The following is a 19,104-nucleotide window of genomic DNA, read 5'->3' as shown; positions in this document are numbered from 1 at the left end:
TTTTCGTAATTAACAAAAGTGTGCACATTACTATCTAAACTAGTTTACGGAGTAAGCAGTTCAAAAATTATAGGGAGGTGATCACTGTTAGTTCCGGAGTCTACAGTCTTCCAGGAGGTGACAGACATGCTCGAGGTAGCAAACGTAAGATCTAGGGAAGATCGCGACTGACCCCGAACGAAAGTGTGTGCTCTCGAATTTAAGCAAGAGAACTGATTCGTTAAGACCCAATCCCACAAGCGTTTGCCACAAGTGTCCGTTCGGAAACCCCATGATACATGATAAAAATTAAAATCTCCCACCAGTATGATGTTCTGACAGCGTGCAATTGAGGTATCCAGATAGTGGGCATCTTGCACTCCAGTGGGGAAGTACATGTTAATTATAGAAAAAGGTGTGCAGCCAGGGAGTATTATATCCATGGCTAAGATTTCACAGTCTGGAGACATTATCTGGTATGTTATAGTAGCTCTATGACATATTTTTGATAAGACAAGCAAAACTAAACCACCGCCTCGGGATAGGTGATCCAATAAAAAACATGGGAAATTTTTTAGATGAAATCTGACCAGCAACAAGCCAAGTTTTCTGTAAAATAATAATGTATGGAGAATATTTAAAAATAACATATAATAAATCTTGCAGCGGAAAGTATGGAACAACAGCTCTACTGAATTACTGTTAAAGTTCCTATGGTGAAGAAATCCGAGCAGCAGAAATTGCTTTGTCTAAAACACTTTCTTTTAAGAATACTGTGGTATAAAGTTTGTAAACAGGGATAAGGTGCCTCATACAGGCTGGCCAACGTTTCGATAGGAGGACCCATCTTCGTCTAAGGCGGCCTCGTCATCCTCGGCGTGTTAGTTTTAAAGGGTTAGTGCAGTGACGTCACGTGCGGGTGTTGTCGCTGGCGGCTGGTTTTAAAGAGAGAGATTACCAGAGGAACCAAGCGCTGTCGTCCGACGTCTGTGAGCTTCATTCCCAAGACGAGAGGACAAGAGTGTGCCCGTGGGGAGAAAAGAAAAGAAATAGAAGCAGAAAAAAAGGAAAAAAAGAAAAAAAGGGGGGTGGGGGAAGCCAGGGCGGCACCAAGACAGACAAAAGAAGGGGGAGAGTGAAAGAAAAATTGGAGGACGCTTAACCTTCGCCTTCAAGAGTGGAACGCGATAGCGTTCCCGTCGACCCGCCAAGGGGTGTAAGACAATGGGCTACGCCGCAGCGACTACGCGCCCCGCATCGGACGCGGTGAGCGTCGAGCAACGCCGCGTTCGGCGCGGCAACGAAATGTGCGCCTGAGCAAGCGACGAACGCCTGAGCCTTAGAAACAGCTCGTTTCTAAGGCAACACCGCATTCACTAGAGGCGTTTTTGTACCGCTTTGAAGCATCGAACTCGTGGCTGAGTCACTTCCTCTTCAGCCACCGAGGTGAGCGGACGCGGAATGTCGGGCTCTTCGCGAGCGGCTTCAGCGGCCCTTTTGGGCCGCGGTATCAGGTCAACTGAAAAACCAGGTCAGGACTACCAAATGATTTTACCAACGCTGCCAACAGGTGCGTCCGTTCTGCATACGGTTTTTTTACATGGTGACGTTAAGGCGAGGCCTTACAGAGTGGAACATTTTCGAGACGCTCTTACACAGCTGTCTCTTATGCCGGAAGTGGTCGCGCTGGGTGCATATCAAATGAACCATCTGTGGGCGGTGACTTTCAAGGACGAAGAAGGGAAAAAGCGGATTATGGCTGCAGACGCGTTTGATGTCAAGGACCACCGCTGTGTGGTCGTCGACCCGTGTGACAGAGGCGTCCGTATCAAGCTCTACTGGCTCCTTCACGGTGTACCTGACGACGACGTTCGCACTGCCTTGTCGCCTTTTGGAAAGGTGACTGAGATCACCAGGGACAGGTGGCGGGTACAAGGATGCGTTGACAAAGGGTCAACCACCCGTACTGTCACTATTAAGCTGAAGGCAGGCGTCACCGCTGAAGACTTGCCCCACCAGCTGCGAGTGGCGGAAGATGTTGCACTCGTGCACGTCCCTGGCAGAGCTCCCCTCTTCCTCTGATGCCGTGGCATCGGGCACATACGACGCGAGTGCCATGTACCACGCTGTGGGCTTTGTCGTCGTTTCGGCCACGACGAGACCCAGTGCGTCCGAACCTATGCCACAGTGACAGGCCCGTCATTGAAGGAAGATGTCACAGATCACTTGATGGACGTGGTCGACGCAGTGGAAGCCGCAGGCGAAGGGAAAGAGGCCCAGCCCTCGGTGTTAACGCCCCTGAAGAAGGCAACGACTGTTAATGAAGACAAGCCATAGGACGGCTGGAAAGACCCATGGGATGACACGGTGGAACCCACTAATTCAACAGAGGTCGAGGTAAAAGAGGCCAAGGAAACGTGCACATCCCCAGAAGTGACGACCGGCGAACAGCATGACACTGACGACACCGTGATGCCAACGTCAAGGTTATTCTGTAAGAGTCCACCTAGTGGACTGTCCATTTCGGCCGCTGCTGATTGGATGCAGCTGTACGAGCGAGGCGGAGACGAGCGCCCCCAGCCAATCAGCAGCGGCCGAAATGGACAGTCCACTAGGTGGACTCCTACAGAATACCACCACTGCTAAGAGGCTTCATGAAGAGACGGATGAGCTAGAGGAAAAGGATCAAGAGACTGGGAATGACGAGCCTCCTCCGAAGGCTACCCCGGGACGCCGACCGGCGTTCAAGCCCAAGCCCGGCGTTCCAGCCAAACGCCGTTCTACAACCCAGACACCTCTGCGTTAGCGGAGGCGTTCCTGGATCAGAAATATTGTTGTTGGGGTCTGGGGACTGGGGTTTGTGGGCAGTATGTGCATCGGCCGTCATCATTGGGCTATGAAGTCCAGAAAACCATGGCCCGCCTCCCTAGACCATCGAGTCATCGTAGCAGATGTGAGACGGACGATGTGCGGTAATTGGTTTTGATTTCCTCCTGGTAAATGGTTGCTAATTTTTCGACTGGTCTTTGTGTCGCGACGTTGAACGTGCGTGGACTTAGCGGGCGCAGAAGGCAATGCCAAGTTAACCGTATTCTTATTGAAAATAATATTGACTTATTGGCCATTCAAGAAACAAAAATTGCAACTGATGAATGCACGGAGCAAATGGTTAACGTTTTCCGCCCTAGATATACCGTAAGTGTATGTCATGCGGCGGGTAGGTCTGGAGGCTGCCTTATTCTTTTACGTAGCAGTATTGCAATAGTTGAAGCCGTCACGTCATCCGAGGATGGTAGAATGGTCCTCTGCGATTTTACTTTCTCAGAGATGCCTTGGAGGGCTTTATGTGTTTATGCTCCGAACGTAGCACGGGAGCGGGTAGCCTTTTTTGGTGATATTCAGCAGTACTTGAATTGTGAAAGACATGTCATATTACTGGGTGATTTTAATTGTGTTTGCTTTCCAGAAGATAAATCTAAGTTGACTAGTGTTTGTGATAAAAGTGCGTTGCTTTTAAGTTCGATTGTAAGGCAACAAGAGCTCGAAGACATTGGTTATGTGTTGTCAAGCGAAAGTCATACCATGTATACGCACTATCAAGGTCAGTGTCATGGCAGGCTAGACAGAATTTACGCTCCGTTAACCTTTGTACCGTTATTTTCAAGTTATCAAGTGCTACATGTTAGTTTCAGCGATCATTGCCTCGTTATGTCAACCATAGGAAAGAAACAAAAACCATCGAAATTCAGCTGGGACTTATGGAAGCTAAATGATAAGCTTTTGCAAGACGACGTTTTTCAAAAGGCAGTTCAAGAAAAGCTCGAAAATTTACTCGGCATAACTACATCAGCGTTCTTCATTGCAGAATGGGAACTCTTCAAAAGAGACGTTAAATTAACCGTGATTGAAAGAGCATGCGTAGTCCATCACAAAGAAAAAGAGCGTGAGAAGGAATTACACCTTAGGCTAAAATACATGCTCAGTGCCGAAAGCTCTTCGCCTGGCTTATTTTCGAAAGAAATCAAAGAAGTTAAGTCTGAACTTGAAGTCATGGATGAAGAAAAGTACAGGGGTGCGGTATTAAGGGCAAGGGCGGAGAGTTTATGGATGGGGGAGACGCTTACCAAGCGAGCAATAAGTGACGAGAAGAAACACGCGGTTTCCAAAGAAATAACAGAAATAACTTATCAAGGGGAAGTCACTAGTGATGTTGGAATGATTGAGCACGCTTTTGAGTCTTATTATGAAAGTTTGATGGGGAAAAAGACATGCGATATCGAAAGGTATAGAACTGACTTCTTGCCATTAATGCCAACCTTATCAGACGAGGTCTGTGAAGCGCTCGACCGACCAATAAGCCTTTCAGAAGTTGAGGATGCGATTGACGAACTTAGTCCCAGCAAATCACCGGGGCCTGATGGTCTGGGAGGGGCTTTCTATAAGCGCTTTAAAAGTGAACTAGCTGTAGCATTACATCGCGTGATAAGGGAGATGTACGAGAATAAGGAAGCACCTCCTTCTTTTCGGACATCGCACGGTATTTTAATTCCTAAAGCAAAAGATCCTGCACGACTTATGGCGGTTGAAGCCTACAGACCAATAAGCTTGACGAATACGGACTATAAGGTTTACACTAAAGTACTGGTGCGACGATTGCAGACCGTTATAAAAGAACTTGTGGGCCCCCATCAGACATGTGGTATCAAAGGCAGATCGATCTTTTCGAATATACATACTGCAAGGACCATACTGGAATGCTGCGATGAAAGAGAGGATAGAGTCGCTATGATACAAATTGACCTTGAAAAGGCTTTTGACAGAGTCGTCCATGATGTCATATTTTTGCTCTTAGAACATGTTAAAGCCCGTGCAGTGATAACAGATGGAGTAAGAATGGTGTACAAAGATTGCACTGCAAAGTTAGTAATTAATAGGAAATTAGGCGCCAGTATAAAAGTGGAGTCATCAGTAAAACAAGGATGCTGTTTGTCACCTCTTTTATTTGCCTTGTATTTGGAGCCTTTCTGTTTGAAAATAATTAGGAGCCAATCTATTCGTCGGTTTATCTATGCAGGAATTGAGACTAGAGTTCTGGCTTATGCAGATGACGTAGCAATTTTTTGCCGTGATACAGAAAGCGTGAATAACACTATGAAAGAGGTTGTTTCTTTTTGCGCTGCAACTGGAAGTGTTGTCAGCTGGACTAAGTGCCTAGGTTTATGGCACGGCAGCTGGACACAGGTACCCGAGTATTTTTGCAATATGAACTGGAGCGTTACCCCTGGAAAGTATCTTGGGGTGCCATTACAACATTATCGTGACAGTGCTGCGTATTGGATCGAAGAAGTAAAAGAGTTAAAGATGAGACAGAAAAGTGGGGCGGGCATAATTTTTCGATGTTTTCAAAAGCTAGTGTTTGCAATTTGTTTTTAGTTACAAAGGTGTATTATGTACTACAAGTGTTATGCATGGCAAGGATTTCGGTGCAGAAACTTCACAGAGTGTTTGCGGTATATATATGGGGATCCACTTGGGAGAGAACTAGCCGGTGTAACTTGTTTCATTCGGTGAAGAATGGAGGACTAGGATTAACACATTTGTTTTTGAAACAGATTGTTAGTAGGTTCTTTTTCTTAAGGGACCAAAGTGATATATTTCTGCCTACTGTTATTCAAGTGAGACTGAGTTCTTCTTTGCCTGAGTGGGTTGTCTCATCAACAAATGAACGCACTCGAACACCAATAGGCTTTCTGAGGGAAGTTGTCATGTCCTTTTCTTTATTGAAAGCGCATTTTTCGAATGAATTTTTTACTTCAGTGACACGTAAGAAACTTTATAGTGATCTGGTTGATGTTTTCTTGCCGCATCCTGTTTACCGTACGAAGTATAACTTAGGACCTGAACGCAATGTACTGAAACGCGTAAGAAAAATGCCGGTTAGATCTTCAGCGAAAACCTTCTTTTTTCAATTGCATTCGGGCACTCTCCTTGTGAAGCCATGGCTGCAAAGCAAGGGCTTCTTTGTTCCATGGTCTGTTAACTGCATCATATGTAAGAAACCTGAAACTATTGACCACATCTTCTTGGATTGCCATGACTCAGTTTTCTTGTGGGATGTTCTCAAACGGACTCTGAAGAAAGACCTGCCGTTAAGTCCTTTCGGTATTCGGTTCTTACCGTGTGCAGACACAGGGGGAGTGCCGGCTGACTTGATGATGCGTTTGTGTATGAGCAGCGTGTGGAAAACGCGTATGGATGTCAGGAATGCCCGCGTAGAAGAAAGGTCTCCGAGGGAACACCTAAATGAAAGTCTTACATACACGCGTGATGCCCTCAAGCACATGATTGAACCCCCAGAGTGGTTTCAGGAGCTTGACACTCTGGTGTCTGTGATATCCTCTTTGAGTGCCCTTTAAATATGTAGTCTCTCGAAGTGATGTAATATTATTTTTCTGCACCAAGTGACCTACTTTGTACGCGTTTGATATTTGATTGGTGTTGAAATCAAGGTAATAAAGAAAAAAAAACTCGTGGCTGAGTGGTAGAGTCTCCATCTCACACTCCGGAGACCCCGGTTCGATTCCCACCCAGCCCATCTTGGAAGTTGTTTTCTATTCATGAAGTGCATGCTAGGATTTATCGCTCACGGCCAACGCCGCTGACGCCGATGCCGACACCGACGCCGACGACACCGGCTTTTCTGCGACACGAGCTCCTTAACGCTGTCGCGTTAAAAGGAAAGAGAAAAATGACATTTTTGAGAAACACGGGGGCTTGGGAGCGTGTTGGGGATGCGAAAGGTTAGGAGGTATTCAGGGGGAGTCGTTGGCGGCATGTTTTTGAGGCATTAGAACGGCCGGTCAAGCGGTCAGTGCGCAAGTAACACAAAAGACAAAAAAAGACCATGCCGCTGCCTTTCAGTCACCCCATACATTGCACCGCAGACTCCTCGTCGCCATCTTAACCATTCCAAAATTACTCGACGTATTGCCACTATGCTACTCAACTCACTTTCAACTCATGTTTTTTTGTGTGTCTGGGTTTTTTTCTTTTTTTGTCTTTTGTGTTAATTGCGCACTGACCGCTTGACCGGCCGTTCTAATGCCTCAAAAACATGCCGCCAACGACTCCCCCTGAATACCTCCTAACCTTTCGCATCCCCAACACACTCCCAAGCCCCCGTGTTTCTTAAAAATTTCATTTTTCTCTTTCTTTTTCTTTCACTCTCCCCCCTTTTTTTGTCTGTCTTGGTGCCGCCCTGGCTTCCCCCACCCCCCTTTTTTTCCTTTTTTCTTTTTTTCTGCTTCTATTTCTTTTCTTTTTTCCCCGCGTGCCCACTCTGATGCTCTTGTCCCCTCGTCTTGAGAAAGAAGCTCACAGACGTCGGACGACAGCGCTTGGTTCCTCTGGTAATCTCTCTCTTTAAAACCAGCCGCCAGCGACAACACCCGCACGTGACGTCACTGCACTAACCCTTTAAAACTAACACGCCGAGGATGACGAGGCCGCCTTTGACGAAGATAGGTCCTTCTATCAAAACGTTAGCCAGCCTGTCTGAGGCACCTTATCCCTGTTTACAAACTTTATACCACAGTGTGCTATTCCATCTGTCAGCCCCTTTCTTGTTTTTGGATCTCTTTTAAGAAGTCTTTCTTAGTAGGAATCTCTCTAACGTACTTTTTTGCTTTGGAGTTGGTGGGAGAGCTAGGTTTTTTCTATGTCGGTGACCTTGTTCGTTTAAGAGATCGGGGGCCCAAATCAACATTTTGATTTTCCATTCCATCTGTGTCGGAAAGGCAGATTTGGTCGATTTTCTCAGAAGATGATGGCTTTGATGACTCCTTATTTGTGAATGTATGCGCGGTCGATATTTCAATTGGTGGACTCCGCGGTAGATCCCACACCGGATCCTCAATATTGGCTTTATTAGTTAGTTGAAGCAACGGAGCTAGTTGTGAGGACAGCACCTTAACAAGGGAGTTGGTGAGAGTTGCCGTGATGCGCTCCCTTGCTTTCTTCAGCGCCTTTTCTACGGAAGCTGCCACAGCCTCAGAGATTGAGTTTTCCATACACATTGTTTGACGGGCCGTTATACCAGCATACCCCTGAGTCCTGCTCTGAATTTCTCCAATGGCCTCACGATGAGAGCATCGACGTCTATCAATTATTTTAAGTATTTGAACTTCTTTCGACCTTGCAGGGCAAGTAGGCTCATCTGCGGGGTGGGACCACTGCAAAGGCAGCAGGACTCATTTCGGGAAGAACAGTCATTTGAGTGATGGCCTTCTCCACAAATTTGGCATCGTGTGTTGGATCTGCAGCCTTTCATGGAGTGCCCGAACCGCCAGCAGTTTAGACACTGAAGGACACGATGTGATAGAGGCTCAACTCGGTATATCAGTGGCCATGCTTTGATTTCCGATGGGCGGTTCATTCCAGCGAAAGTAGCGATGACTGTTTCAGTGGGCATGCGCTCATTAACGACACGGCTGCAACGATACACAGAAATCATGCCTGCCGCTGAAAATATTTCCCAAATTTCTGCCGGACATAGACTTACGTCGACACCGCAGACTAGGCCTTTGGTACATGCAAGCTGATGAGGAATGAAACTGCTCACCGGATGTGTCGCGAAAACATCGCACTTCAGTAAATCTTGTACACAAGCCTGGTCTGACGAGCAGCAAAGAATCCCCCCTCGGTCGAACTGTTGAACCTCGGTGATTTGTTGAAAATTGGCCGAGGCCATCCGGAGTTCGGTTTAAATTGCTTTGGGATTTTTCATGCGAATCACTCCGCCGTCACTCGGAATCAAAGCCACAGGTACGCTGCTCGTCCCACTGCGTAAGAAAAGCTCCACCGGCAAATCAGAGTTAGGAACAGAAGCCGACCAGGAGGAAGCCTCCTGGGCTGGCGCTGACAGTGACATTGCACAGAAACAGGAAATTACTCTGGAAGGTTAACAGATATTGAAACAAAAGGTCAAAAACAAATACGTAAAAGACACAGATTAAAAGAAAACCGCCAGCTACTTGACCAGAACCATTGTTCGGGAGCTCAAGAACCAGGCCACGTCAGCGCGCTGCCAGCGTTCGCTTCTTCTGTGTGTGTGAAGTGATTTTAGTAAAGGAAACGGAAGAGATGAGTGCAGCGCCGTAAATGTCTCTCACAGGAGGACATCTAAACAGCACTGCACGGGGAAGGGGGAAATGGAAAGAAAAAGATGAAGGAGAGAAAGACAGGACGAACGTGGCAAGGGGGGAAAAATGTGAGAGTGGGGCTCAGAGCCGCGCTCTCAAGTGCGTCGCATTGCAGTAGTCTAGCAGTGCCGAAAGAGCGTGCTTCACTTCACGATGGACGAGTGGACTGCAGGGAATAGCAGCGCGGTCGCCGTATCGCAAGTCTGTCCCAGTCGCCGATAGACTGTACACAAGTCTGTGCGCTCCACATCGAAGGCAGGGCAGTGAAGTAGCAAGTGGTCGAGCATCTCCAAATCGGCGCAGTTGCTGCACGCGGGGTCGCCAATTCCCTGCAGCCTGTGTGTTCTAGCAGCCGTGTTGTAGCAGCCGACGCGCAGGCGAAGCAGGAAAGAGCGGTCCGCCCGGGAGAAGCCCACGTGGGGCAGGAGTCGAAGTGACGTACCTGCGGCGACGCGGTGGTCCGGGTGCTGCGCACGGAGCGTTCGCAGAATGGTTGTTTTGGCCACGCCGAAGCCGCTGACCGAGGTGGCGAGGAGGAAGCGCAGGGAGTGAGCCTCCTTTGCGAGAGCGTCGGCGGCTTCGTTCCCTTGCAGGCCGATGTGCGCTGGAACCCATTGCAACTCCAAATCGCAGCCCTGGCTGACGAGATGGCGGAGGGCTGCGATTTGTCGTTGTGCTGGCGCGTTCATACGATTGCAGCCAATCTTCAACGTCTTTCTCATCGATGCCGCTGAAGATATCAGGATCCCGCTGACGCTGGGCACCGGCGCAGTAACCGGTGGGGATGTCGGGCTGGGGTCGTCTGGCATGACGGATAGCAGAGTTCGGGTGCGTAATTCCAGGTTGGCGGAAAACCGCAGCGCCTCCACCAGAATCTAATATGAATACGGACCAAGAGAGCAGCAGGCAGCGTGTCTTAACCAGAGCAGCATAGGTAATCTCGAGCTCGCGCCTCCCGGACGACTGGCGAGATGTCTGCAGCGCCGAGCATCCCTCTTCACTACAATTTATTTATCTTGAATGCCCTAAAGGCCCCAAAATGCATTACTTAGGCGGGGATACAATTCACACATGATATGTCAACACAATAAAGACAACTGAAGACAACAATCAAGCACAGATTTCGGTAAAATATACAGTTTGTAAAGAAAAAAAGAAAGAAAACGAAAAGTAATTAGGGTGAAAGTACATGGCATAATTCACATTTGATATATATGGCACACTTCAACAAGGCACACGCGGCAGGTGGGCGTTGGAAAAACACACATTAAAAAATTTATGTAAATATAAAACAGGCGAGGCAAGAAGTGGCAGCTGAACATTTTATACATTTAAATATGTGCGCAGTGCAGATCCCAAGGCAGATGAGTCAGTGATGGTTACAATATCTTGGGGTAGGGCGTTCCATTCTTTCACTGATAACACCATAAGGGAATTTCGGAATTTTTTTGGTCCTAGCAAATATGGGAGACACTTTGCATACATGGTCATTGCGGTTGGACAGATAATAGGCGGGAAAGATGGGAGCAGATAAAAAGATGAAGTGCAATAGTAAAGGTAGTGAAAGAAAGACGAAAATATTTCCGTCGTGTGCCAAGATCCGGAAGACTAAGGGTCTGCTTTAACGCAGACACACTTTGTTATGGGGAGTAGGAGTGCAAAATAAAGCGGGCAGCCTTATTTTGAATGGACTCAATGCAATCAGAAAGGTTAGCTGTGTGAGGGCTCCAAATAATGGAGGCGTAATCGAGGGTTGCTATGATAAGGGAAATGTATGCACGAAGCCTTGTGTCACTGTTTGCGAGCTACAGATGGCGCTTTAAAAAGCCAAGTTTGTTTAGTGCCTTGTTAATAATATGCTGAACATTCATGGCCCAGCTTAGACCAGATGTAAGAATAACGCCGAGATATTTAAAAGAAGAGGTTCGTTTGAGTATGCAGTTGCGTAGAGTGTGTACGTTGGACGAAAGCTTAACTTGCAAGGAAATGTCATGACCTTAGTTCTAGCTGCAATAATTCCCATCTTCCATACGCGAGACCACTTAGCTAATGTGGTTAAATCTTTTTGTAATATGGCAACATCGTCAGGGGTGGTTATCTGTCTATACATTACACGATCATCGGCAAAAAGCAGTATTGTTGAAGTTATATTCATAGCTATATCATTAATATATACAGTAAAAGCTCGTTAATTCGAACCGCAAGGGGAAGCCGCTTCAGTTCGAATTAACGAAAGTTCGAACTAACGAAAGTGAAGGAGGGCAACAGTACACTGCGATTTGGAAGCAGTAGGGCATGTCAGAAATTTGGCGTGTCAGAAAGTGATGGCGTGTGCCGCGGGCACACGCCATCTTCAAGTCGAAGCTCTGGGTCCGACTATGCCACACCACCGATGTCCACCAAAACGAACGTTAGCCGAGGCTTAACACCATCACAATGAATCGCGACGGCCGATACCTCCTAAGCTGAAAACAGAGGTGCACAACCGATGAAGACTGCCGAGACAAAGACGCTGAACATGTGAAGGTGGCGAAGGCCCTGATTCGTTGGTTCTTGATTGCAAGCGCAGCTGCTACGTACTTGATTCGCTGTGTTTTGGAGCTTGCCGTGCCATCTCCGCACAACATTAGCAGCTGTGCAAGATTTGCAAAGCCTCCGAGATTCGCAACGGGCAAGAAGTCTCCGAGGTTACGTAGAACGGAGAGGCGGCAGCCGCCGCTGCCTTCTGGCTGACCCCGCGTCGGTTAGATTTTTGTCCGATTTTGCCTTCTCTCGCCGTTCTCTCCGTTTCGGAGGCAATACAGCCTTGTTTGTAGGCAGTAGGCGCGCTTCTCTGGCCGTGTGCCAGGCGAGCGTAGTTCGAATTATCCGTGAGGGAACCTTCTCGCGTTCGAATTAACGGACTTTTTTATACATAGACTTCTATGGAGCTTGGCCGGACCAAATTGTACAGTTCGAATTATCCATAAATTCGAATTATTGAAGTTCGAATTAACGAGCTTTCACTGTATTAGGAATAATAAGGGGCCTAACACTGGTCCTTGAGGCGCCCCTGACCTAACGCGGCAGAAAGTAGATTGGTTGTTATTAATGGTTACTGATTGAGAGCGACCAGATAAGAACTCAATAATCCATTGGGTAATTTCATCTGCACCAGGTCGTAGTCTCTTTGTCGTCTCTTGCACTGCAGTAATACACGAAAAGGTAGCATATGGCAGAATGCTGTCCCATGTCCGATGCTCCATGTCCACGTACATTGACATCATGTCAGCGAGCGTTCTATTGAGCCGTTCAGTCAGGCCGTTTGTTTGCGGATGGTACGCTGTGGTTTTTCTACGAGCAATATGTGTTAGTTTCATAACAGACTGCATCAAACGGGCCACTAGAGCTGTTCCTTTGTCTGTTATGAGTACCTTAGGTGCGCCATGTAGTAACACTATGTGTGTGACAAAAAACTGAGCCACTTCAATGGCGGTTCCTTTTGTAAGAGAAGATGTCTCAGCATACCGAGTCAGATTGTGGTTGCTACCACAATCCACCGCTTTCCTGAGGTTGAAACGGGAAATGGTCCAAGAAAATCCACTCCTATTTGTTCAAATGGTGCTGCTGGTGGCTTTATCGGTTGCAGGAATCCTGCTGGTTTGAGTGGCGGTGTTTTGCATCTTTGACAATCTCGGCAAGATTTGACATAGTGATGCACTGAATTCATCAACTTCGGCCAGTAATATTTCTGGCGGATTCTCACAAGAGTCCTCCTAACGCCTAAGTGGCCAGCTGCAGGATCATCATGGCAAGCTTCTAAGATCTCAGCTCGCAGCGATGATGGTACGAGAAGTAGAAACGTCTCACCAATGTGCTCGAAGTTTCGTTTGTAGAGGACGTTGGTCTGGAGGACATACGAACACAATCCGCGGACGAAACCCGGAGGCACTTTCACTTGTCGACCCTCCAGGTACTCGATGAGCAGGAGTAATTTCGGATCAGTACGCTGATGATGAGCCATTTTCGTCGTATTCACAGCCCCAATAAATGGGAAATCTTGCTCATATTCAGGCGACGTAGCTTCGATTGATGCGCGTGATAAGCAATCAGCATCATTGTGCTTGAGACCGGACTTGTAAACGACCATGATGTCACACTCCTGTAGACGCAAACTCCATCTAGCGAGTCTTCCAGAAGGGTCCTGGAGGCTCGCCAGCCAGCACTATGAATGATTGTCGCTGATGGCTCGAAACGGTCTCGAACTATGATGCACGGAACTTACTGATGGCCCATATAACCACCAGGCATTCCTTTTTTGTAGCTGAGTAATTTGTCTCAGCTTTTGATAAGGCACGGCTTGCGTATGCGATAACTTTTTCTTCTCCATTCTGCCAATGAATATGTATGGCACCGAGACCAACGTTACTCGCGTCGGTGTGGATGTCCGTTTCAGCATTTTCATGAAAATGGGCAAGTATAGGCCATCGTAGCTCAGAGAAGGCGTCTTCTTGTTCTTTCTCCCACACAAATGGTACATTTTTCAGTCGCGTGAGTGGTTCGGCAATTTTAGAAAAGTTTTCTACGAAACGCCTACAGTAGGCACACAGTCCAGGAAACGTCTAATGGCTTTTTTGTCTCGTGGCTTCGGGAACATTTCTACTTCAGTGGTCTTCTCAGGATCGTGGCGCAGGCCTTCAGCACTGATAATGTGTCCGAGAAAGCGGAGCTTGCGAAAGCCGAAGTGGCATTTTTCTGGTTTCATGGTCAATCCCGCCGAAAGAATAGCATCCAGAACTACTCTCAGCCGCTGCACGTGCTGCTCGAATGTAGTGGAGAAGACCACCACATCGTCAAGGTAGACGAGGCACGACTGCTATTTCAGCCCGGAGAGAACAGTGTCCATCATTCGCTGGAAGATGGCAGGCACAGAGCACACACCAAATTGAAGCGCCTTAAACTCGTATAGACCATCCGGTGTCACAAATGCCGTTTTTTTTTTCGCAATCTCGCTCATCCGCTTCTATCTGCCAGTATCCGCTTTAGAGATTCAAAGAAGAGAAGAAGTAAGAATTGCGTAGTTTTTCCAAAGTTTCATCAATGCGTGGGAGTGGATAAACCTCTCGCTTCGTGACGAGGTTTAGTTTCCTGCAATCAACACGAAATCTTAGGGTGTTATCCTTCTTTTTGACCAGGATGTCCCGGGGCTATTGGATGGCTGTATTACATCGTTCTTGAGCAATTCCCGCACTTGACTACTTCTCGCTTCTCTTTCTTTTGGAGCTACTCGGTAGGGGTGTTGGCGCACTGGTCTTGCATGTTCCTCAACCACAATGCGGTGTTTTGCGACGGGAGTACGACGGGCTTTCGATGAATGAGAAAAGCATTCGGCAAACTTTGTGACCAAGCTCACAATCTTATCCCTTTGTGGTGATGACAGCTCTCGGTCAATGCCGATGGAGGTAAGGACACTGTCTACAGTGAGAGAAGCTGGTGATGCTGCATCGAGGGTTCACACATCCGCTAGTTGTGTATAGTCATGTAGAGACGCTATGGTTGTTCCCTTTGCCACGCGTTGTGCCTCATTGCCAAAGTTAGTCGACAGGACATCCGCACATCCCTTATGCAGGTGAACTAGACCTCTTGCCACGCATATTTGCTTTTCCAGCAGCAGCCCGATATTTCTGTCTGCAAGTCCATCATAGTCATGAAATACGTCGCTCCTTACAACGAAAGTCACACTGCACCATGCCGGCACCGTCACGTGTTCATCCACAATATGGAGAGAGGAAATATGTGGCTGTTCTGTATCAGAAATGGTAACAGCATTTTCTGTAGAAAACAACACGCGTGATTGTTGCAAGTCGATAATTGCGCAATTGGTTTGCAAAAAGCCCAAGCCCAGTATCAGCTCAAGGGAACACTCAGAGATAACAATAAAGCTACTGACGTATGTAAAGCCTCTAATTCCGATTCACGCTGTGCACATTCCTATGGAGTCGACTAAGTGTCTCCCAACGGTACGTATTGGAGATCCGATCCAATGGCTCAATACCTTTTTTAAATTTTCTGGCGAGTACACTGCTAATTGAGTTGTCCGCACCAGTGTCTATCAACGCAGTCACTTCAAAGTCGTCGATGATGACGCGCAACTCAGAAGTAATGGCATCATCACTGCACTTGTTCGTCGTTTCGTCACTGCCGTCGTCTGGTCGTATTGGCTATGGAGGGCCTTCGGTGTTCCGGGCGTCAGCAGCCTTGCCTCCACAGGTCGCTGGCTCTAGTTTTCCCGTCGCGGACTTTGTGAGCGACGCCTCGGTGAAATGGAAGAGGGACGCGGACTGGGTGACCTATGACGCATGGGCGCTGCCGATCGAGGTTGATGTTGCTGGGGGTTCCGAATAGTATGGCGCGTATACAAAAATGCTTCAATTTCATCAGGGCGCTCACCGTTTTGAGGGCAAGGCGCATTCACGCAGTCCTACTCGGCGGTGCTGGCATTCCCGGTACAGGTGACTAGCCTCTCCACAGTGGTTGCAGAGGGGACGCCGGTCTGCAGCGCGCCATACATCGCTTTTGCGTGGTCTTCCTTCTGCCATGGGCGGTACATTGCGAGGAAGTACCTGGGGTATTGCGGCCGTTCGTCCAAAGTCGGTGCGTCGTAGGTCCTGACGTAAAACTTGGGCGTACGATATCCGCAGCTGACGCCCTGGTTGTGCGCGGGGCCGTTCCTGGCGCTCTGGCTCACAAATTACTTGCCGGGCTTCTTCGCGTATGACATCAGCAAGTGAGGACACCGTAGGAGGGCTTTGAGCCAGCTGCAGTGTCTGCAACTCTTCCCTTACGACGGACCTCATCATTTCGCGTAGGATGTCCATGTTCTTGGGGAGAGCTCCTGACCCAACGCCAAATGATGCCACGCTTACATCTCTGTTGTACTGCCTCGCACGCTGCTGCAGCGTCTTCTCCATCGTCGTCGCCTCTGATCGAAATTCGGCTACAGTGCGGGGCGGATTACGAACGAGGCCGGCAAACAGCTCCTGTTTCACACCGCGCATTAGGTGCCGAAATTTCTTGTCCTCAGCCATGTCTGGGTCAGCTCGGCGGAAGAGGTGGGTCATGTCTTCAATGTACATGGTCACACTTTCGTTGTTTCGCTGGTGCCTCGCCTGAAAAGCGGCTTCTGCCCTGTCTCTGCGGTCCGTGCTCGGGTACGTAGCAAGCAGCTCTCGTCGGAAGTCGTTCCACGATGATAACGACGCTTCGTGGTTTCGAAACCACGTGCATGCACATTTCTTCAGCGTGGAGTACACACACCGGAGTTTCTGTGTTTCGTCCAAACCGTTACGTCTGGCGACTCGCTCGAAGTTTTCGAGCCAGTCCTCGGCATCCTCGAATGTGTCTCCGTGAAAGGATTTTGGTGTCCGGGGTGAGTCAACGACAACGTGAGGAGGGGTTATTTGAGTAGCCATCGCACTGGTACCTAGGCTGATTGCCGCCGCTGCCCTTGGTGAATCGGCGAGAGGAGCAAATTCGGGCGCCTCACCTCGTATGCGGCGGGTCGTGCGTTGGTAGACAGGCGTTAATTGCGTTGGCTCCAAGCTTCGGGGATCCGGTCTACCTTCCCTGGCGTGTGTGGGGCTTGGAATCATAACCAGCACCTCCACCAAACATGTAACCAACACTTGCGACAGTCGTTTCTATGAAGACTGATTTATTCTGGGCGAACCTGTGCTCGTCAACAAAAACCGACTGTGCACTCAACCAAAACGTCCCTCGAGCCTCGCTTCTTCAACCGTCGTTCTCCTCTTTGTCGCCTCCTGTCACGGGCCAGTCCGATTCTCGCGCACGAGCAGCCGGTCTGTCAGCACCGGCCCAGGGTTGCCTTGCGGTGCTTTGCTTGACGCTTGCAGTGTGGTGGCTCTTTGAAACGCAGTTGTGATGTGGCGGTCGTCTTTTTTTTTTCTTGCAATGCTGGCGGAAATATTACACTTTATCATTTAGTGAAAGTTGTCGCTTTCAAATTCCTAACTTGTGCTTAAGTTTAGGGCTACAGTTAAACCAGTCCATAAGTATAGTGGTGGGTAGTATCAAGAAAATAACTTCAGGCACCATCAATCGTTAATTTTGTTGCTGTGTTGTGAAGTGGATCGACTAAGGCTGGCCGATTTCTCAGCCAGCTAAAACTCAAAACAACTAAAAGTTGAACGTTTCTGTTTTTATTTACACATTCTATACTGCAAGAAGACTGACCTACACGCATTGCGAAAGTGTCAATCTACAGAAGCAATTTTCATTCACAACTGAAATTTGTACATGATAAGCGAACATAGTTTCCAGAAGATCCAAACCAAAGCGAAAACTAACCATCGCGGGATGGTCACATGGAACTTTTCTATCACGTATGTTATGGCGGCGACACATTTTGTGGATCCCTGAAAGAAGGTAGAGTACAATACCTGTATTTCACTGACAGTATGAGAAGTAAGGACCTACGTAATTTTAAACTGGTTACATACATCTGCATGAACAACAAGTAGCCTATAATTGCTCTCAATGTTTGAAGTACATGCCAAATGAGGGAGCATACTTCTATAGCGCTCACATACTTTACGTTATATTCATATATACAGAAAAGCACGGCGAGTATTAGGACACTATTCGGCACAGCAGCAACGCGAGCAACTAACTATTCATGAAAAACTTAATAGCACTCTTCATCACAAGGGGGATTACCAGTTCGTACTTAATTAGAATTAAATACTCTATACTTGTATTACTGGTGTTATTACCGACATTTTGCTGACACAACAAATAACATAGCGCCTCGTCTATATTAAAGGCGCTCAAAAACATTCGCACAATGAAGCTGAGCCTAAGCAATGTAACTGAGCGTATGGTACAATGTAGGATCGAAAATTCCGATAAAATAGAGAGTTTCAACCTTCTTCAGTACGACATCTGAGTAGTGGTGGATGAAAACGCAACAATAAATTACGTGCGTGCATACTTTTGCCGTCATTGCTCTTAAAATTTCATAAAACATAACGGCTGTGTCTTTTTTTTTAGCCTTGGATGTATGTGTAGACAAAAAGTGCACGAAATGTATAACCCAACAAACACACACTCGAGCCCTGCAGTACAAGTATTTCACCGACAGCAGGTGGCCTGCCGTCATAATGAATGGGCCGAGAGACACCGCTCCCATGTTAGTCCACTCAGGCTTGCATAGAAGAGAAGTACTTGTACTTACCTCCTGTGGTTAGGAAACCTGAAAAACTGTTGAACTGGAATTTCCGGTGTTAAAGCACCACGGAGCCGCGCAACAAATGTGATGCCTCGATTTAGCCATCTTCGTCTAATGCTTGGTCGACCTGCTTTCCTGTGTCTTCCGTCCATTGCACGCCCGATCAGGCTTCTCTGTCGAATCTTTTCCATCTTCATACTTGGGACGATGACCGAAGCAGATGACCAAGCGCTTTTGATATCGCTGAGCGAGGGGCAAGGGTGAACGGAGGCAAGCTCGACGGACGCGCGAAGACAATCACTTCCCGCGCTTCGCCCGATTCACCAAAAGAGAAATAAAAAATGAGTTAGGATGTCCGGCAACCACTTGGAGCGCGCATGTTCTTTGAAACCAAAACTAGCACTCGCCTTTCGGGGACTGGAATAGCGCTGAGACACTTGGACGCTCAGCGCAGGAATGGGCGCCCAAAGCTGCGCTCTAAAATAGGGAATTGATTGATTACGTTAGAAGCAATATTAATGAGTTGAAGAAAATAGAGCAGGTGATATTAGTTGGAGATATGAACGCGCACATGGATGATTTAGAAGGATATACTGATTACAACGGTTCTCTGGGGCTGAATCTGTGAGATGAACAGAACCTTATAGTAGCTAACAGAGAGAATCAGTGTCGTGGACAGATAACGTGACAGTGCGGAAA

General features: G+C 47.8%; 1 protein-coding gene and 1 pseudogene across 5 annotated transcripts in view; both read left to right on the top strand.

Moving 5' to 3' along the window:
- Window positions 1-19,104, top strand: part of LOC135918035 (solute carrier family 41 member 1-like) — a 640,016-nt gene that overhangs the window by 580,816 nt on the left and 40,096 nt on the right. The gene's annotated exons all lie outside the window — the stretch shown is intronic.
- Window positions 1,441-2,316, top strand: LOC135918031 (uncharacterized; annotated as a pseudogene).

Source organism: Dermacentor albipictus, chromosome 5, assembly GCF_038994185.2.
Source record: "Dermacentor albipictus isolate Rhodes 1998 colony chromosome 5, USDA_Dalb.pri_finalv2, whole genome shotgun sequence".
Taxonomy (NCBI): Eukaryota; Metazoa; Arthropoda; class Arachnida; order Ixodida; family Ixodidae; genus Dermacentor; species Dermacentor albipictus.
Note: the sequence above shows the minus strand (reverse complement) of the source record. Positions and strands in the feature narration are given on the sequence as shown.